The following is a 22361-nucleotide window of genomic DNA, read 5'->3' as shown; positions in this document are numbered from 1 at the left end:
AGCTAGGGGATTTATGTGGTATTTCCTATACATAGCTCAGTAATACTGAAATACTGGGGAAGAAAGAAAGAAGAAAAAAAAAAAGAGAGAGAGAGAAATCAATTAGGGAAAAGAGATTTTTTTGTACTTTCATGTCCTTGAGACCTGGTCTAAACTCCTCCAAAGGCAATCAATATTGATGTAACTTAAGGATGTAGTCAAGGATACTTCTGAAAATATAATGACTTTATGTAAACTGTTTTCTTGGTCATTCTGACTCAGTTTTGATTCCTGATCTCAGAAAGATGTAAAAAATGTAGAAGAGGTTCATAGGTGTGTGTTAAAGAAAAAAGCATGAAGTTGAATATTTAAAACAGTAAATTACTCTTTTTGGTAGAAAGACAAATATAAGGGACATAAACATAAAGACATAAATCAAATTTTCATTTTCAAAAACTAGGAAGAAATCACCTATATACTAAGAAAAAAGATTTACAAATAATTAAAAGAAATACTTTGAGCCATAACCAACTACAGAATTCACTACCAAAGGCAAGAATTTAATGAGATACAAATAAATAAATAAATAAATACACATATGTAACAGTGTCTCTTTTTAGGACATAGCAGGATCACAGAATCACAGAACCGTCTAGGTTGGAAGAGACCTCCAAGATCACCCAGTCCAACCTCTGACCTAACACTAACAAGTCCTACACTAAACCATATCACTAAGCTCAACATCTAAACGTCTCTTAAAGACCTCCAGGGATGGTGACTCAACCACTTCCCTGGGCAGCCTATTCCAATACCTAACAACCCTTTCAGTAAAGAAGTTCTTCCTAATATCGAACCTAAACCTCCCCTGGCACAACTTTAGCCCATTCCCCCTCGTCCTGTCACCAGGCACGTGGGAGAACAGACCAACCCCCACCTCGCTACAGCTTCCTTTAAGGTACCTGTAGAGTGCGATAAGGTCGCCCCTGAGCCTCCTCTTCTCCAGGCTGAACAATCCCAGCTCCCTCAGCCGCTCCTCGTAAGACTTGTTAAAAAAGCAGAAAGACAAAGTTGCTGGATCTTCAGGAGGCACAGACCCTCCCCCCAAAATATGGAACGCTTCATGAATTTGTGTGTTATCCTTGCGCAGGGGCCATGCTAATCTTCTCTGTATTGTTCCAATTTTAGTATATGTGTAACGAAAGACTTCTTTAGAGAATCTATAGCTGGAACAAGGAGATTCAATCACAGACATTGGCAGATTTAGACTCTTCATCCGCTTTGTCATGACAAAATAATAGAAGGCTGAACATAAACTCTGAATGTTGCCTGTGGGAAGAAGTGCCTTGAGTTCTGGGGTATCACTTAAGTTCATGTGTCATCACAGATCACTGTTTAATCTTCTACAGAGACTGAACCAAGTCATTTTAATCAGAATTTTTATTTCATTAAAGTAGAAGATCTTGAGTGAGAAATATTTTTCACTCCTAAGAGAGTATTCATGGAAGCATCATTCTCTGTTTGCACCATTCTTGTCTCTTCTAGGCAGGAAGACTAGATACTGATGCTGGAGACCAGATAATGGGCTAAATGGATACTTCTTCTTATCCAGTAAGGGCTTATTTATGTTTTTAAGTGCCAGATACCCTAATGTAGGAGATCATTCCCAAAGCCTAATTATTGTGTAGTGGTTACTCCCAGAAGGTAATCCAGAACAAAGTCCCAGCTTTAAATTCTCTTCTTTCAAAGAGTTTAATTCTCTCTATTGACTGCAAAGGGAAACAAATGTTTACTTTTGTGAACACCTTGTCAATATTGTATCAAAGTAGGTATTTTGACTATATTCCAGCATAATAAAAGCACTAATTGAGGGGAATTTGAGATTCAACATCCTATTTGGGAAAGTTATTGCACAAATAACTCTGCTGCCTTCTCTGTTTTCTTGGATACCTCTAGACTGATGAATAAATACTCTTTTAAACAGGACAGAGATGGATATTAGGTATGATAGTCACATCGGTTTGATTGCTGTTAGTCTAGTGACTGAATTTGAATGTGAAACAAGTAAATGTGCAGCTCTTTTCAGTTACAACAATCTTCATTCTGAAATGTTTACTTACCCCTCAAGAACGGAACTTCCCTGTAAGGAGTGAAGAAATTACATCAACTTTTCTCAATACTTCATACTTTTAATTGTCTATATAAATCCAGAGCAACAGCATGCATTTTATTGCAGCTGGTTCAAATACTTCTTTCCTGTTGAGAACAATAAAATGACAGGATTGTTAATCAAAATCACCTGAATGTTGAAATTGTTTCTGTAGAGAAGAGCATAGGATCAGGTGAAATACGTCACACAGAACTTCAGGTGAGGAGATTCAATGATGAAGAAAGGACTGCTGTGGTCACTGAAAATCAGTTAGTTAAAACAAATATCAGTCTGTGTGGAAATGCAACATTTTCTCTTTGCTAGGATATTCCTGAGACTGCCATAGACACAGCCAAAAAGGTGGCTTCTTGGGCCTGTTGAATGAACATTTGGACAGACAAAGACAAATCTGTTAATTGCCATCTCCAAGGTTTATCTGAATTTAGAAGAGATTCCCATTGCAATACAGCAGAAAATACAATATAATTATGGGGTTTTGGAATCACTAAGCAATAAATTAGTATAAGAAAGACAAAAACAAAACAAAACATGGCTCTTTTGTGGATAAGATATTCTTCTCATGATAATGCAGAATAATTAAACTCATCATTAAACTAAGAACAGGGAGAAAAGAATGATTTTCATTAGTTTTCTGTTATCAACGGCATAAGGACAACAGCCTTCTTTCCAGAACAACCACATAGTATACATGACAATATAATACTTAATGGTATAGGGGAAACTACTTTATAAAGTTCTTTTCAAGAGGAAGCAATCATGTCCTTTTTAACAAATCACATACTTCACATTCTAGTAAATATGGGAATCATCTGCAATGATTCTTAAAACAGCATATAATGTGTGCTTCTCTATTCCTTTGGCTGTGTTAGCACCACACCCATGGAAAATATTACATTCTAATGATTCCAGAATTTGGTTTTACACTGATGGAACTCTGAAAGCCACATTAAACTAGCCAACAGTGATTTATAGCTAGTTTGTCTTCTGTCTGGAAAATGTACAAGTGAACTATTTAAAACAGTAGCTGTTTTCCTCATTCATCTGTTTTGGATCACACTAATCCTAGGTTTGGATGAATGATAACAAGTTGATGTTCATGGTGTTCCCAAGTATTTGCTAAGTATTACACAACTGCAGTGCCGCAATGACATGAAACATTTCTGCTCATTAACAGGAATTGTCTTTAGTGCATTCTGGATAATAAATCACAAGAACACATTTTAAAGTTTCTATGTAGTGAGAGCCACTTCTTTAGAGACCTTTGATTCATTAGAAACATGATTAATTAATATTCAGAAAGGAATAGCTACAATACTTTCCAAATTATCATTTCCAAAGCAATTTGAAGCATGTTTGTCTGTCTGTTTGTCTTTCTACGAGATCTCCATAGAACAGACAATGAGAAAAAACCTTTTTGTTGTTTCCATGCTTGTCATTTTACTGTAATCTGAGTAGAACTCAGGAAAGCATTATCGACAAGTAATACTTTATTAGATCGTGAAACCACAAAAGATTTAAAAGCCTAGATCTGGTGTGAGTGTATAGGTAGAGCAGCTTTCATCCAACTCTCCTGTAAAGCTCATTTGTTCTAGTTGTAATGTATCAGAGTTTTTTTGTTTGTTTGTTTTTGTTGTTTTTTTTTCTCTTGTACATGTACACCAGGAGGAAAACTCCTATATTACCAAGAGAATATCATGAAACTTCCTGGATTCTCCTTCATGTTAACTTACTTGCATCCAGTAAACATTCTGAGTGGAAATACAGTCATTATGACCAAGGATCTGTATTCACTTCTCTGAGACCCACAACACAGGGCAACAGTCTCAGGGCGACTCTGTATAAGCAGGGAGGCTGGATAAGATGACCTCCAGAGGTCCCTTTCAACCTCAACCATTCTGTGATTCTTCCCCTAACTGTGTGGAAGGATTTCTTTTCCAGGAGCAAGACTTCAAAAAACAGCAGTTTATTTTGCTAAATTCATTTAATTAATTTAAATGGTACATATTCTCTGTGTATGTTAGCTTTAGAATACACCTACTTTTCCACATTACTTGAACTCTCTGTACCTTTTTTTTGTGCTTCAGGAGTCATGAAACAAGTTTTTGTTTTGTTTTGTTTTAATTATTATTATTTATTTTTACTATTAATGTTGTTGTTATTATTATTGTTATTGGGCTGTTAGAGAAGCATGGTGCTCATTAGCTCCAGAAGGTTGTGAAGGCCATGGAAATAATATAGTTCCAGCAAATATTAAATACCACATAACATTACAAAATGAATGTTCAAAAGTGTAACAAACCACAATTCGTGGAAGAGTTTTGTCCTGCAGGATCTCCTCCCCCATGTGCCTGATATTTGACGGTAATTACAAGGTAGAAATTATGTGAGTTGGATACGTTGGCCTTGCCCACCACAAAGAGAATTCATACTTCAGAATCAACTGTATGTCTCTGTATAAAATTACAGCTGTGAATGACCTTTTCCTAGGTATAGACTGAGTTTAGTATATAACTAAGTAAGCTAGTGCTTACAGCTGGGACAGCTAAATCCCTGGTGCATGGGCAGAGAAAGAGGCGATATCAAACAAAACATTTTCTGTACTTCACTCTCTGAACATTACTCACATGTGGATAACTATGTTTTCTAATACAACATTCCTCTATTGTTTCACTGTGATAAACCATGCATACAATTCACAGCACAGGTACTCTATACTTCTTTAAAAGCACTGTACTTTGTCATAAAATACTCAATGAGCTTGCAGTCTCAGATAACTGGATCCTTTACATATACTGCTTAACAATAGACAAAGAAGCAAGAGGGGTCACAGGTGGTGAAATTCCGTATCCACTCAGATAAAGATATAACCAGAACTGTTATAGAACCAGCAGTGTTTCAACAAATATTACACTGATCTATATAAAATGACATTTCCATTAGACATGTAATTCATTAGATGATGCAGCATGAGATAGACTTTAGACACACAAAATTATATTTCTCTTATGTTTTCCTTCAAAATTTAGAACCAAGGAAGCTTTTGGTCCAAATCCAATACTGCAAAATTCAATTGGACTTGAATTAATATTTCTCATTGAGAACTATCTTTAGAAAAGCCTACTGCACCCAGTAATTCTTCAATGCTATATTTTTAAACATTTCTTAAAATTGCTTCTACATATATATGTATTTCTAAAGATCTCTTTAAACACTGGTGATACATCCAAAGAAGTTTTACATGAAGATATCACGTGACATCTTCACGGTGAGGGTGACAGAGCGCTGGAACAGGCTGTCCAGGGAGGTTGTGGAGTCTCCTTCTCTGGAGATATTCAAGGCCCATCTGGACGCCTACCTGGGCAGCCTGCTCTAAGGAACCTGTTTTGGCAGGGGGGTTGGACCCAATGATCTTTCAAGGTCCCTTCCAACCCCTACAATTCTGTGTTTCTGTGATATGTAATTACCCAGGTAGACATGACAGATTGTCTTTGTGATTTTGAACACACTGAACAACGTGCAATAAAAATCTCCTGGTGAAGTGACTCACTTTAGTCACTTTCATATTCTTTTAGAAGTCTTTGTAAAGAAGTGAAATACCATTGAAAGGTTTTCTTTTCATTCTATATCTCAAGTAATCTGTATTGATCAATATTACTTTTACTTCAGTATTTTTGTAGTGAGTAGAATTGAAAAATATTTAGTCTCAACAGAGACTAATGTTTTACTACTAATTAATGACACAGCTCCGTCTTTTCATATGTCTTCTAACCTTTCTTTCTCTGTGGGAAACTGAGTTACTAAAAGAGACCTAATAGTGAGCAGAGCAAAACTCATCTTACATGTGAATGTGTATTTTGTGATATCTTTAGGTAAAGCTGAAATGGCAAATGGGTATCAGGGTCCTATATAACTAAGACTCAATAGGAGCCAAATCTTTTTAGTACTTGATAAGCAAAAGCCTGTGCTTGTGAAATAGGAGTTACATGCCTAAATATCTTTCAGGATCTTGGCCTCACTGTAGAAAAATATTCTGGCATAGTTTTCCTAAGGAAAAAAAAAAAAAAAAAAAAAAAGAAGAAGAAGAAGTATGTATCCTTTTAGTATGTTCTTGGTATGAAATGTAAATTGCAATAGATGACTCATTTAATTAAAACAATCTTTAGACAATATAAAACTTGTATGTATTTTTCTTACGATTTAACTAGCTGGAACTTTACTAATTAAAAAGAGAAATAAAACTTTTTTTTAAGTTCTTCAGAGTACTTAAATGGAGAAAAAAAGGCATTAGAACAACTGAAATAATTTAACACATTAAAATGTATATTTTCATGCAGTATATCTAGACTACAGCATGCACACTATGATGTAAACAGATGTCATATATTGGAAGGTTTGTGACATGACCACATATATCCTGGGAAATGTTAAGAAATACATTTCTAAAAACAGCGGTGAGTTTCAGAAAGTTGAAGCATCTAAGTTTTCTTTTGTAAGAGAGACAGATTCTAGTTAAAAACTCAATACTTCTTTCTCTTTTGAAGGATTGTCTGACATTAATTTCATTCATCACTGTCTTAAGAACATGTAATATATGAAATTAGAGGAATCTGTTTCAGGTGTTCGCAAATGATAACATTCATCTGCACAAAGGGAGAGGTTCGATGTTTAAAAAGGTATTTATTTATTAGATTTTTTTCAATTATTATTTTGATGGGAGGATTAGGTGTTGCAAAGTCATGGACATTGTCTTCCTTTTCACAAATCTCTGTAAAAATTCCGTCAAGGAAAATCCCTAAAGAAACCCACATATGACAAGTTTTGTAACTAGACTTTCTTATATGACCACATTCAGATTGATCTTTCTTATCTGTTACTTTCCACTTCTCGCGCTTATGGAAACCTCTAGTTTTGTGATGTCACAGTCCCATGATATCATTAGCTGCAGCAGAGACTTTCCATTCTGTTTCATTCTGGATGCTAGTGTGATGATCGAGTGTTGTACAATTTTCTTAACACTTCAGCAGTGTATAGACACAACTGTAGTTTCCTATATGTAATTTGTTTTCTGATGATAGACTCTGAGAGAACGTGTTCCGTTTTCACCCCTTTTTATAAATCACATGATAGTAAGTGACATTCCCTGATTGTGTCACTCTTCATTTCACTGGCCTAATTCCCAGCTCCTTACCACATTTCAGTTAGCTATTTGAAATGGCTTTCTGCAGCGATAGAATCATAGAATCAAGGAATATCCCCAGTTGGAAGGGCCTCACATGAATCAAACATCTAAAAATAAATACATATTTCTAATCATATTTTATTATGATATTTTAATATGATATTTTATTTTTTAACTTTTAATCATATTTTGTCCAAAAACATCTCAAACTCCAACAGGCTCGATGCCACAGTCATTTCCCTTGGTATCCTGCTCCAATACCCAAAAACCCTCCCAATGAAGAACCTCCTTCTAATATTCAATTTGAACCTCCCCTGAAGCAGCTTCATGCCATTCCCTCAGGTCCTAACAATGGTCATCAAAGAGAAGGGATCAGCGCCTGCCTTTCCACTCTCCATTGTGAGGAAGCTGTAGACTGTGATGAGGTTTTCTATCCTCATATTGTGGTCCCCAAAGCTTGACACAGTACTAAGGTGAGGCCACACCTGCAAAGAGTAGAGTGGGGCAATCACATCCCTTGATGGCCTCTAAGCTGTGCTTAAAACACCCCAGGGTACAGTTGGCCATTTTGGTGCCAGAGCACACTGTTGACTCATATTCAACTTGCCATTGACCAAAAACCCCAGATCCTTTCCCTTGGGGCTGCTCTCCACTCAGTACATATATCCAGAACTGCCCCATCTCAGGAGCACAATCCGGCTCTAATTGTATTTTATGTGGTTGGTGATTGCTCAGCCCTCTAATTTGTTAAGGTCTTTCGGCAAGACCTCTCTACCCTTGACAAAGTCAACAGTTCCTCCTAACTTAGTATCACCTGCAAACTTACCTAGTATGTGCTTGAGTCCTGCATCCAGATCATTTACAAAAACCTTGAAGAGCAATGCCCCTAAAATGGAGCCCTGGAGAACCCCATTAGGGACCGGCTGCCAACCTGATGTAACTCCATTTCCTAAAATCCTTTGAGCTTGACTCATCAGCCCACTCTTCACCCATAGTATAGTCTATTTGTCAGGATGTACGCTGGGCATTTTGTCAACATGGATACTAAGAGAAACATTATTGTAAGCTTTGCTGAAATTCAAAAACTATCACATCCGCTGGCTTCCCTTAATCAGTTAGGTGGGTAACCGTGCCCTAAAAGGAAATTAAGTTACTTAAGCAGGACTTTCACCTTGTGGACCTGTGTTGTCTGTGACCAGTAAATGCATTGCCTTTCAAGTGCTTTTCGACCCATCACGCTGTCTGCTGATCTGGACCATACTTCAGCTGCTGTAAGGATCTTGTTGAGGTGGAGCCTCCCTCCTTGCAGAAGTTCAAAAGCTGTCTGGACATGGTCCTGGGCAGCCGTCTTGAGGTGGCACTGCTTGAGCAGGAGGTTTGGACCGGGTGAGTTTCAGAGGTCACTCGGTGATAAGAGGTGAAAGTTGTTCCATGAATTCCTTATGAAAGGCTGTGTCAGACAGCTGGCAGCCTCAGTGGCTTGACCTTTCTGATCCTGGAGGATAGCTTTCTCGCTTAATTGTTTTGTAATTCACTTGTTCTGGTTAGAAAATAAAGGTCTACACCACTGCAAATGCAGACTTTTAGAAATATCAGGAGTCAAATGTATTATTTTAAAAGAATGTTATAATATGTGGAGTATTACAGGGAAGTTTATTTTGCCACTGTGTTTCTGTGATCTTGCCAGTGCTTTCACAACATTGTTTTTTCTTTTGCTTCTTTCAATCATGAAGTCATAAACGAATATTTATGATGACATTAGATTTTTGCTGCAGAATGATTGGTATGTTGGAGATTCAGCATTGTGGGCTTGACATGAACAAGTAAGAAAAAAATACCTGAAAGATCTGATCCTTTCTAAAAGAAAAAATATTTTTAACAATAAGTAAACACACACAAAAAATCATAACAAGTAAAAATTAATTCTGGGATGTTTGAAAATACTGTTTATCTAAAAATATCTGGTTTGATAAGGTTTTACAAAAATCTGGTTTGATAAGAAATATTATGTATTATTATTAACTTTTCAATGTGTTGTTTCTGAAGACTCAAGTATCTAAGTTATTAAGAGTATAGAAAACCCATGACTGTTCTAAGTTTATACAAAGGATAACAATGATACGTTGCTCACATTATCTGTACTGAAATTCATGTATCTTTATGTTCAGTAGTCATGTTGTTTGCACATCCACTAAGATTTAGATATGCCCACAATGGTCCTGAGTAAAAATTATTTAAAAGTGGAATGTTTGAAAATTTGAGTAATGATGATCATTAGGTAACAACATTTTCAAATTCAGAGTCTGTGAAATGACAGAGTTCCATAAAATTTTCCAGGTAATTTAGTCAGAACAGAAAATCATGTTTCTGAATTAAGTCACAGGAATTATGCTGAATCATAGTATAGGAAGCCCTGCCTTCTTTGAGTAGAGACGACAACATATATACAGAAGATTTCCTAAGAAGTCTGTCTGAAAAAACACCCATAAACTGGTGCATTCCAGAGTAAAGCCATTACTACCACGTCTATCTAGTCTCAGCAAAGACTTTTGAGCCAATGAACTTATAGACTCCTTGTATTGTCTTGTATGCCTAGAATCAACTACATATTCTGAGATACTGTGGTAATTGTTATGGAGCGAATTCCTGAGTCAGTCTTTATATATATAAAAAAAAGGGGTGGAATTTTTCTTTCAGATAGAAATCATTGTGATCACTGTGTATTACTAATGTTTCTAACAAGCAACAGTGACAGAAGTTTACATTCTTTTTTTAAATCCAAATAATTTGTTGATGAAAAGGATCATTGACAGAAAAGTGTATATATATATATATATTTTTTTTTTTGAACATGAAAGGTTTGACGAAATTGTTGAAGATGAAAAAAATTCACATGGAAATAAAAATGTGTTATTCTGCCAGCTTAACTGGCAGGTTGCTGGGGATCCTGAGCTATTGCCATGTCTGACTTCATAGCCATCTTTTCATGGAGGTTGTACTCTTTTTGGCAGTTCAAGAACTTTCAGGGTCAGAGCTTCTCTGGCCTCTCTATTGCAAACTGTCTCCAGCTTGGGAAGCCCACAAGGGTTTAGTCAGCATGTACAAAGGCCTCTCTGGCTTAGAGCCTCTCAAAGCAAGAATTTTCATCATTGTTGAGGCTTCCATTTCAAGGTTGAGAAGTTATCAGAGTGAAGAAAGTTGTGAAGTTTTGCTGAGAGCTTGTGCCTAGGGTACCTCTACATGAAGTCCACTAGACCGAGGTGATCTGAAGTGGAGTAACGTACTTTAATAAGATCTGCTTATGGCAGGAGAGGAAAGGGACTCAGATTACAAAATTGTGACAGTTGTGATTTCAGGCTATGTTTTTTTAATAGCAGAGTTGTATTTTGATGGACTTGCCTTATTGGTCATCTGTACTGCCTTTGTAAGCAGCTTTCACACCTATGAGCTTAGTTTGCCTGCACTTCCAACCTGGCCTTGTAGCAAACGTGAGCAGCTCTGTAAGGTGAAATGTTATCACTTGAGGACCCATTCAGATGGATCATCAGAGTTGAATTTTTCCACTTTTTCCTTAATGTGAGAATGTCAGGGTTCTTTTGATTATTTATTTATTTCGTGAAGTTCCATTTTGCTGGAAAAGAATATTTATCTGGAACAAGATAAGTTAAATAGATAAAACAGAAAGCTCTGCTGATGGAGTCTAAGGAAGGAATAACTCTCTTATCTTGCCTAGAACCCTTGCCTAGAAAATGGCCTTACTCTCAGAGCTGAAATGTTAGTTGAGAAGTCCTCCAGAAATCTGTGTCCAGCTTTCCAGCAATGATCTTGTGCCTTTCAGTGGCAAGGAAGACAGTTAATAATGATTCCTGCAGTGAACTTGACATTACATTTACATTTACACTTACATTTATTTATGTTTTAAATATTATAATTGCTATTTCAAAATATGTTTTTCCTGGGATAACCACAAAACCTGTAGATTGAACTCTGACTCAAAAGAACGTTTATTTTTAAAATTCTTTAGAATTTGTTGTAGAACAGATGTTGCAAATTCAACTGACTCTATAACAATGTTCTGCCCACCTCTTAGCTATGTTTTACTTTTAGCTTTGCTAAATCCCTTCCAGTACTAATGAAAATAAAGAGAATTTGGATTTTATTTAATTATTTATTTGATGAATTGTTTTATTTTATGATTTATTTATTTTGAATTCTAAACAGTTATTTACACATCTATAAAAAGGCTGAAGATTGCTGTGAAATCAGGGACAAGATTTATAGCACTTTATATCACTTCAAAAATCATTTGGCAATCAGAACACTCCAAAACCTTTGCTCCGCTAAAGGACAGGACTAGAGCAGGAATTAAGTAATTTTGTAGGAAATGTCTTTTAAGAGAAAATAAATGGCTTTCACACCCACTTTGGACTTACTGTGCAAAGTGAAAACATTGAATGCATCCACTTGTTTGAGAGATGATAAATCCATTACTAGCAATCTGGTAAATCAATCTCTGCTCTTGGACACTTACCTTTCTACAATTCAACAGGAGTCCAAATCTGTAGCTCTCTCTAAGGGGTTCTCACCTGATGTCTGCTGTGAAGATAGCTCATAAATGCAGCTGCTCAGGTCTCAGAATTTCCATTCAGTAAGAAATGCCAAGATTAACCAGAAAATCTGATTTGGAAAAAAAAAGAAAAAAGGAAAAAAAAAAAAGGCAAGCATAACAGTAAACTTAAAATAATTATGAGAAATATATCATTCCAAGAAGGTAAGAAGGTGGCATGACATTTTTCCCAAGATTTTTTTTAAGTTTTTTCTAAATGATATGATCTTTTCCTTGCAATATAGTTTCAATAGGCCAATATTTTCCTATGGCAAAATATTGAATGAGCTCCACTGATGAAAAGTAATTTCTGAGAAATGCAAGTCTCACATCTCTCTCACTTTTTTAAATGTATATTGACAGTTTAAATGTCAGTCAAGAAAAAATGAATGAACTGCAATCCCGAGGTTGCAGTACAATAACATCCATGTGAGCATGACTGCTGAATAAACAACTGTATAGCTTCCAAGGAATATCAAGTAAAAAATGTGTAAGACACAGGGACAGGTGAAGTATGTATTCTACCAGATAATTGTGACAAGGTTTTGAACCTAAGATAAAAATCTGACTATTACAGAGAATAACAAATATCCCTAATATTAGTATTCTAAAGAAAGACAATAAGAGGTTAGTATCAGCCCAGACAATCAGTTATAGTTAAAAGCAGATCAATAATATTAAGAAAAGTGGAAAGAAGAGTAGAATTTTTAAAAAGATTAGAAATGCCAGATAATTTCACCTAGATTCTGAATTTAAGGAAATTTAACCTTAATGGAAATTAATGTTTGACTTACAGAATGTGGAAAGACACACAGAAACATGCACAGAGGAACAAGATTGTTATAGACCATTTAATTAACAAATAATCCAGAAGATGTTTGTAGAGTACAAATTGTTGGTTTCTTTTCTGGCAGTTAGAAGGGAAAAGCAACAACCAAACAACCATAACAACCATTATTAGACTGATATTTATTTATTTTTTTACTGGAACCAGTTATTTTTGGTGGAAAGTCTTTGAAACCCAGCTAATAAAATAAGTTAAAATAGCCCTTGCATACCTTACTTATGTTGCAGATTTTAAGTCGAGCTAATATTTAAACTGAGTAAGACAAACTGAAAAAAGTGCCTAGCCATATGGTCCTTTGTCAATGTCAGTTGCAAGTGATTATAAATGAAATAAAGAGAAATAGTTGCATACAAATGCAAAACAATACAGTTTGGTTCTCTGCTAAAAAGTTTTTACAAGAGACATTTAAATTCTATGTTAGTAGTTACTTTCAAACAAGGCTGGATTTCAACATCTGCAGGACAATCTGATTTCATCCAGATGGATTTATTTGTTAAAATATTAGACAATACAATATATATATATATTGTCAATTCCACAGCAGGAAAATATCCTCAGATGATAGGATAGAAAGTAAAGTACAATAAAGAATCTTCAACTGATGTGACAAACTAGCAATTTTTTTTTTTAAATTACCTTCTTTAACTATAATTTACTTCTAAAACTGACCTTAAAAAAAAAAAAAGGATTTTATATATTTTTTTTATTTTATTTCATTTTATTTTATGTTATTTTATTTTATTTATAGACCAAAGCACTTACATATACTTATGACTACTTAGGACTTCAGGAAATTCTAGCCAGCTGCATGCATTTAATTAATGATTTAACTTAAATCAAGCATCAGAAATGCCCAAAGTTCACATTTGTCCCATTGGAGTGTTCACTTTAAAGTCAGCAATGCTTGACTAGAGCCAAGGCATTTCCTCTTTCATTAACATTTTCCTTTCTGTAGTGTTCAGTGTAGAATTTCTAACTACTGTTCCTTCAATTTTCTTGGCCTACTTCTTGTATTTCATTTTCACTTTCTGCTAAACCATTCAGCATTTTACTACTGCTGTATAAATATGTGTTCAACCTTTCTTTTTGCAGTTGGTGGAAATGTATATTACTGTAATGTTATCCTCCCAACACATCATGGTTTCCCCATATGTGCCCTTGCATCCTGCAAGTTTTAGACCTCCGTAAAGTTGAATTTTTGTTCAAAGTCTGATTTTTGGTTTGGTTTTATTTTTATGTGTAAGAATGATTTAGGCAAACACACTGGCTGTTTTTGACACATCTGCAAGTGTCGTCTGTGGATTTTCTTTGTGTCAGGCACAGTGGCCTGAAGAATATCAAAAAACATTTCCAAAAGATTAGTATGTGGTAGTGGTGTATGATTAACTTAGGCCTTCTGTGAAAATTTGGGATTATGTTAAATTGTCTCATGACTAATTCATCCTTGCCAGCAGGGCACTGGGGTTTGTCCAATAAGTGGAGAACTTCTCCCTGAATCTTGTCACCTACCAGTGCTCTAACTGAGCCTAGAGACTTGGTGGAAAGGACAGATAACCTGCAAAACTTACAATTACGCCATGTTTCAGACACTTAAATGACTTGCATGTATACAATACCTTCTTTCAGCATGTTATTTCTAGAGAAACCTGTAAAGCTCTGCAAATTTGGTCTTAGACAAAATTAGAGAGCTAACAAGCAAAGACATAGCTTTCTATTTCAGGACTGGTGAGAAAGTAACAGAAAAAAAAAAACAGGAGCAAAATCATTAACAGTAGGTAAGAATATACTTGCAACACTTTACCTTTTTCTTACTTATGATTTTTCTTAGACATAGCTTGGTCATCACATAGCAAGGATTGCTCGCAATGTTTTCTTGAGAGAGATTTTTCAACATCAACTGCCCTTCCTCTGAACTTTTATGTCCTTTTCATATCTAATAATTATCTCCTTACTGTTGAAAGCATATGAATTTTCAGTGCTAAGAGCTATGTTATGATTTAGTGAAATGTATGGTAACTGTGATTGTTGCTTTGTACTTATGAGAAAGCATATAAAAGTTGTTTTTTATTAGATTAGTTGATTTCCTTTGGTAGGGAAAAAACTTTTAGGAAAATAAATTTCTCATCTATTTTACATTCTTGCTTAGAAAGTCAATTGCAATAGAAAGCTAGCTGATTTCTCCCTTCCCAAATGGTATGATATCCTCAGTGAAGACTTATTCCCCTTTCTTTGTAAGATCTCTGCAGGAGGATCTGGATAGGCTGGACCGATGGGCTGAGGTCAACTGTATGAAGTTCAACAAGGCCAAGTGCCGGGTCCTGCATCTGGGGCGTAACAACCCCAAGCAGCGCTACAGGCTGGGAGATGAGTGGCTGGAAAGCTGCCTGGCGGAGAAGGACCTGGGAGTATTGGTTGATAGGCAGCTGAATATGAGCCAGCAGTGTGCTCAGGTGGCCAAGAAGGCCAACAGCATCCTGGCTTGCATAAGAAGCAGTGTGGCCAGCAGGTCTAGGGAAGTGATTGTCCCCCTGTACTCGGCTCTGGTGAGGCCGCACCTCGAGTACTGTGTTCAGTTTTGGGCCCCTCGCTACAAGAAGGACATGGAGGTGCTCTAGCGAGTCTGGAGAAGGGCGACAAAGCTGGTGAGGGGCCTGGAGAACAAGTCTTATGAGGAGCGGCTGAGGGAGCTGGGGTTGTTTAGCCTGGAGAAGAGGAGGCTCAGGGGAGACCTCATCGCTCTATATAGGTACCTTAAAGGAGGCTGTGGAGAGGTGGGGGTTGGTCTATTCTCCCACGTGCCTGTTGACAGGACGAGGGGGAATGGGCTAAAGTTGTGCCAGGGGAGGTTTAGGTTGGATGTTAGGAAGAACTTCTTTACTGAAAGGGTTGTTAGGCATTGGAATGGGCTGCCCAGGGAGGTGGTTGAGTCGCCATCCCTGGAGGTCTTTAAGAGACGTTTAGATGTTGAGCTTAGTGATATGGTTTAGTGTAGGATTTGTTAGTGTTAGGTCAGAGGTTGGACTAGATGATCTTGGAGGTCTTTTCCAACCTAGACGATTCTGTGATTCTGTGATTCTGTGGAATATTTCCGTTTTCTGGAATATCCCATTAGCTCTAGGAAGTCTTAGCCATAGCTGAAATTCTGTGACAAATTACCACACTTTTCCATGTATACTAAGGAGCTGAAGTGCTCCTTCAGAATTCCTATTATTTGGAAATAAGTACCACCTATCTCTGCTGTTTCAGATCTCTGTGTTTAAAAACAGATACAAACAAGGAAAATCCCCAGTTCTTCACAAAGGTGTTTGTAATAGGAAGGGAGATACATAGAAGAGATGAAGGGATTCATGAGAAGGTGGGTGGGGGAAGAGGAGAGCAAGGTATGGAAGATGACAGTTATAAAATCTGTTCTTCTCCAGTCATAAAAAGTGGGGGTAAATGAAAATAACATATATTAAAAAACTGTCTTGTTGGAATAACCATTTCAAAATGATTTTGTGCCTGGAGATTCCTATACAAGAGTACATGTTACAAGGCTTGTTGTTAGGACCTCTTCATTGTATTGTTAGTTGGTTAGAAAAGTCTTGCTGGGCTTACTTATGGTCCAAGCCAGTTGGTATTTTCTTGATTTCCAGGGAGAGCTCAGAAGTCATCATGGGCTTGTAACCACTTCCAATATAGCAATATGGTAGCAGCTACCTTATTTTTAAATAGAAGAATGTTATAGTAAAACATAGTAAGACCATGCTATGTGATATCAAGGCCAGGTATATAGCACTGTTTAGTTTACTATGGCACATTTATCTATGCTCAGGCTATGAAATTCTCTGACCCACTCATCTTAAATATGCCTGAAATCCAGAAGAATTTCAAATGAAAAGATCTGAGTCTTCCAGCATATGTGTTCCAGACCAATGTCTTCCATGATGGCAAACTACTTCTGACCCCAACTCACAGATTGTGTCATAAGCAGTAACATGTAATTTCTTCTGATGTTTATTAAAAGAATATTTGGTGAGAAATTTCCATTTCTTAAGACCTTAATCAATTATTATTGTTATTTTTTTAACTCGTAGTAGTACCCAGCGCAGGATTTTATTATATTCAAGTAGTAGAGAAAGGAGATTGTTTTAAACTATTTTCATGCTTGAAGAAAACAAGTGACTAAAATTATATTTTCAGTGTCAGAAAAGTAAAGAAATAGACAAAAATTATAATCTGCCACACTTCTGTTAAATATGTTTAAACCTGTCTTTTGCATAAATGATTGAAACCAATTCCTGAATAACTGACATAAAATACAACGAGTTCTTATTTGTATCCACTGCAGAAGTCATTAGTAATACAGAATCAGTTTTGTGTAAATTGGAAAGATATAACACAATCTATAGAAATAATTAGGTGCTCTCTATTTTATGTAGTTACAACACAGAGTCATCTGTTTGCTTGTCATAGAGCAGCACTAGGTGCAACCTGTATTTATCCAACTTTTTTTTAAAGTAGTAGTTATAGAAGTCTTTGTAAAATTCTTGTGTTTTTGAAAATATATTGTCCACTAAGGACAATCCGTTCGCAGGGTCTGGTGCCATATTGTGGTGGTTTTATCGTGCTAGGCAGCTGAACACCACAACTGCTCTCTCACTCCCCCTCCTTAGAAGAGGAGGGAAAGAAGTAACAGAAAGAACAACTCATGGGTTGAGATAAGGATAATTTAATTAAAGGGAAAAAAATAATTATTAAGATTATTAATAATTAAACAATTTAACTAAAGGGAAAAAAGGGAAAGGAGAAAGGGAGGGGGAAAGGATAAAACAAAACAAAACAAGTAAAGGCTGTGTGGAAGTGCAGAGGAAAGAAATTACTCTCTACTTCCCACAAATGAGCGATGCTTGACCACGTCCTTGAAGCAGGGCCTCAATGCACATAGCCGGTGTCCGGGAGGACAGAATTTTTCGCAACAAGAGCCCACCTCTCCCCTCTTCTTCCTTTTTCCACCTTTTATTGCTGAGTGTGACATCATATAATATGGAATATCCCTTTTGTTGGTTTAGGTCAGCTGCCCTGGTGATGTTCCTTTCTCACTTTTTTGCCCACCCCCTACGAGGGTTAGAGAGAGTCCTGATACTACGCCAGCACTGCTCAGCAGCAGACACAACACTGGTGTGATATGACTGCTGTTCTAGCTACAAGTGCAGAGCACAGCACTGTATGGGCTGCTGCAGGGAAAGTTAACATCCCAGCCAGACCCAGTACACACATCCTCTCCTGTCATGGAGAGAGTCAAAGAAAAAAAAACACAATACTGTTCTTTAAGCCTTTATTCATATAAATATCTCTGGCCTCAGTTTTGCTCTCTTACATCACTAAAGATGACATAAAGAGTAAAGGTTTTGATATTATAACAATATACAGAAAGATATTTAAAACTAAATACCTCTCGAGATTAATCTGGCCTTAATTACTATCTGTCAAAGGCTCCAACCCTAAGAGGAACGGAAACACACCGGGAAAGAATGGTTGCTCTGACAGCATCTCATCCCCAGCAGAAAGTTTACATTTCAAGAGTATCTTCACCAGATGAAAAGCTGGACTGAAGTCAACAATTCTCTTTGAGACAACTGTTGAGGTTTGAAAATTTGTTTTTCTTATGAATTAGAACAAAAACAAACCCTTTCAAATATTTTCAGGAAAGGGAATTATGGAGAAACATCTGTTTTCTGATCAGAAAGGTCAACTTTTGAATTCATGACTCTTGCAACTGGAAATGATTCAAGAAACTACCCTGAACACTTGAAATCTCCCATTGTAAATTTTGTCAAAATCAATATTTCTCTGCAAGACATGCTGACTTTGATGCATCTACTTATTTTGACCAAAAGAAAACAAACAATTTGTCAGATGTGCTGACTAGTTTTGGATAGACACAAATGGAAAGGATGGGAAGGGGACAGAAGATTTGATATTAGAGGTGTTACTTAACTATTCCCCACAACAAAGTGTGTAAGTGTGCCAGGTTCATAGACAACAAATCGTCAAATTCCATAATCGCTGCAGATGACTTTCTATTGCATGTAACTCTTCATGCTGCTTCTAAATAATTGTAATTCCCTTTTAAGCTTTATAAAATACACATACTGACATATCACAATTCATGTTTATTGTTGTGATTTGATCATACAAATAAGGTCAACTTTAGTCAATTGGAAGATATTACCAGAAAGCGTCAAAAAACAAAACAAATAGCTAAGCTAAGTATCCTTCCTTCCTTCCTTCCTTCCTTCCTTCCTTCCTTCCTTCCTTCCTTCCTTCCTTCCTTCCTTCCTTCCTTCCTTCCTTCCTTCCTTCCTTCCTTCCCTCCCTCCCTCCCTCCCTCCCTCCCTCCCTCCCTCCCTCCCTCCTCTCTCCCTCTTTCTCTCTTTTTCCTTTTCATTTTTTTTTTATTTTTTGTCCCCCCTCCAAAAAAAAAAACACCAATGACATAGACATAGACATAGAACTGTGACATAGATGTAGAACTGTACCATAGAATTTTCCTGAAAAATGTAAAATCAGATTTTATAGAGAGCTCAGTAGGGTAGCACATTATTGGATTTTACTGAAGATTAATGTTGTCCTCAGCTTTTCATACCGAGTGTGTTTCAGTGGCCACTGTATTATTCCAAAGAGCTATTGAGAACAGATTCCGGTGAAGACTTATACAGCATTTATAGCCCTCAGACAGCCAGTATTCCAAGCAGAATTTCTCAGTTTCTCCATAATTAAATTGCCTTTGTGATTCAGTAAATGTTGAGTCAGCTCTGCTTAGGTTATGCAAGATATTTTATGAGAAAGTATACGGATTGAGCTAACAAATTTTCAGCAGTTGGATTAGAGGCAAAGAGTTCAAGTTATTCTGCTAAATTTTAATGTTATATATTGTATCATTTACTAATGCCCCATATGAGCTTGTTTTCTGTGTTCTAAAGAACTGTACATTAATTTAAAATAACACTAATGACATTATCTCACCTGAACTAGGATTACATGTTTTTTGTTTGTTTATTTGTTTGTTTCTTTGTTTTTACAAGACCAAGCATTGTGCATTGTATATGTCAATCTAAGTGTTCTTCAGAGGTTTCTTACTGTGTCCTTGCAGATGTGTACAATAAGGATGAACAGGTTCAAAGAACAGCATGGTGTTTCATCAGGCCTTGGGAAATGCAATACAGCTGTTTCCAAGTTTTATGAATTTCTGAGTTATGCAAGTAATTTTTTTATGACACACATAGCCTCATAGTTTGGGTTTGTTTTTTGTGTGACACTGCTTGAGCAGAAATAAAATTGTCAGGGACTTGGATGATTTTGGCTGCCACCGGCATACAGAAGAGAATAACTCTTTTGCGATAAAGTGTCAGTGATCATCATCAGCATATCATAACCAAATGTCAAGCAAGTTACAGGAATGAATTCATAGACAAAGGTCTGCTCAAAATCATGTGCAGTCCTCAATCTTTGTCCCAGCATCCTCCTCCTCCTTTTTTTTTTTTAAATTAATTTATTTTTTTCTCCCAAGAATTCTTACTATGAGTAGTAAACAGGCGAAGCAGAGAGGAGGTAAGGATGGAATTAATTCATAACAACTTGGATATCTATTTCTAGTATACCACATTATGTAAAGATTTCTAAGGAGCACATTCTGGGAGTCCTTACACAAGCAGAAATTTTACAATAAATTCAAATGTATTTGTATAAAGACATGTGATACTGGACTGTTTTGTGTCTCTGTGTTCTCCTTGTTGGTGCTGTGAGACGCAGTGCTTGCCTTAGCCCTGTATGGTACTATGATATTTTCTTTATGTTGCCCACTGCAGACTTGCTGCTGTTGTCTTAATGTCCTTAAAAACTGTGATAGAACTTCCTTCTCCTGCATATGAGCACTCTGCTGGAACACTGTCTAGAACATTATAAAGGGTAAAAATTAGCCTTGAACTTGCTCTTCCTGATAGAAGGCACTGCAGTTTTACTTAACGAAGTTTATCACAGGCCATGCTGTGTAACAGCAGTAACTGATCTTTTACCAATTTATTCCATTTATGTTTTAAAAGTATGAAACTGCTTGCACTGAAGCCATTTGTATTCTAGTTAAAGGAATCTCCCTTAGCACAGCTTGATCTAGGAGGTGCTTCTTACTCTTCTTTCACATTATTTTCCATTTTCTAACTACCCTTCTGTTCAGGATCACTAAGAGCAGTCTGTTTGTGGGGTTGTGGGTGGTTAGAAGGATGAAAATGAAGCAGAGGCAAGGGAGGGGAGGCAGACAGATGGGGCCTTTGTGGGACAGGGGTGATTTTGAAACAGCAGCTTGTGGAAACTCTTAGCTTATGAACTAGCCTGCTGCTGCTGAGACAGCCTCACGCGCTTTTCCTTTGCCATACACACTTCTTGCCAAGGGCATGCAGCTTCAGTTCCAGGAGGCATTTACTTTCTGTCAGCTTAGGTCAAAGGTTACCAATAAAAAAGGGAAACTATTAGAAGATGTGTATTAACTGTTCATGGAGAAAAAGACTTTTGTAAAAAAACACAAATTCATTTTATATTGTATGGAATTTATATATGAAAGCATTTTGTAATTATTTTTAACATATTTCTAAAGCAACTAAACACTAGTTTGTCTTTGGAAAGACCAGATAGACAATCAAGGAAAGCTTTCATTAGTGACATTGTTTGACCAATGCTGAGATAAGAAGCTTAATTTGCACAACAGGCTTCTGTGTTGTACTGCAGAGTGACTTTGGGAGGGACTTCAATGAATATGAGGACAATAAGAGGAAAATAAAACTTGCAGAAAAGCACATTTCTACAACGTAATATGACAGTCAGACTCAATTGTTTCTTAATAGAAAATACCACAGAACTGTAAGGTCAGAGATGAAACCACAGGTATGTGTTTGTGGTATTGTTTAGGCAGATGTGAGTAGGTTCTGGAGAACAGTAGCCAGACATCATGTAGGAATTCTGGTTCAGACTGAGTCCAAGGTAATGTGTCCTGCTTGATAACAAAAACCTAACTGGAGCTTTACAAGTCTGTGGTGTCTCCACATGCAGATGACTTGGCCTACTGTCTAAGTGACCTTGGAGTTGTAGGTGGCTGAGATTTTGAACAAAAGACCATATTCTGCTATCAGCTGTATGCTTAGAAGTTTGTTTCAAATCTACAAGCTGCTGAGCTGTCTATGTCTGCATAATGTGTGTTTGGAGAAAATATTGGTCTTTGGTGATCTGCCAAAAAAGAAGTTCCTCTACAAAGTATCCTTTACCTACCCTCAGATATTATCTTGCTCTATGCTGAGTTTGTATTAAAAATTTGGACTAAAATTCTGGCTATTTAAAATTGACTAAGTTTCACTTTTAGAAATATATTCCTGGAAGACTCAGTTGTGCTTGAATTCTCTTAAAAATCTTACCAGGCCTTCTCCCCAGGCCTTCATACTTGATGTCTTTGTGTGATGCTACTGAATAGTGGAAAGTCTTGTACTGTGCAGGTATGTAGAACTTCAGGCATATGCCCCCGGGTTAGATGGGATTCCTACATACCACTATCATA

The 22361-nt window shown here is 36.6% G+C and overlaps 1 non-coding gene across 1 annotated transcript; it reads right to left on the bottom strand.

Annotated features, from left to right (window-relative positions):
• Positions 1 to 1081: 1081 nt before the first annotated feature.
• Positions 1082 to 1183, bottom strand: LOC125180409 (U6 spliceosomal RNA). The gene has a single exon (XR_007158930.1). It is a non-coding gene; the product is annotated as a U6 spliceosomal RNA (small nuclear RNA).
• Positions 1184 to 22361: the final 21178 nt, after the last annotated feature.

The sequence above is a fragment of the Anser cygnoides genome, chromosome 3 (genome assembly GCF_040182565.1).
Source record: "Anser cygnoides isolate HZ-2024a breed goose chromosome 3, Taihu_goose_T2T_genome, whole genome shotgun sequence".
Taxonomy (NCBI): domain Eukaryota; kingdom Metazoa; phylum Chordata; class Aves; order Anseriformes; family Anatidae; genus Anser; species Anser cygnoides.
The sequence above is the reverse complement of the archived record's forward strand: the minus strand, read 5'-3'. Positions and strand labels throughout refer to the sequence as shown.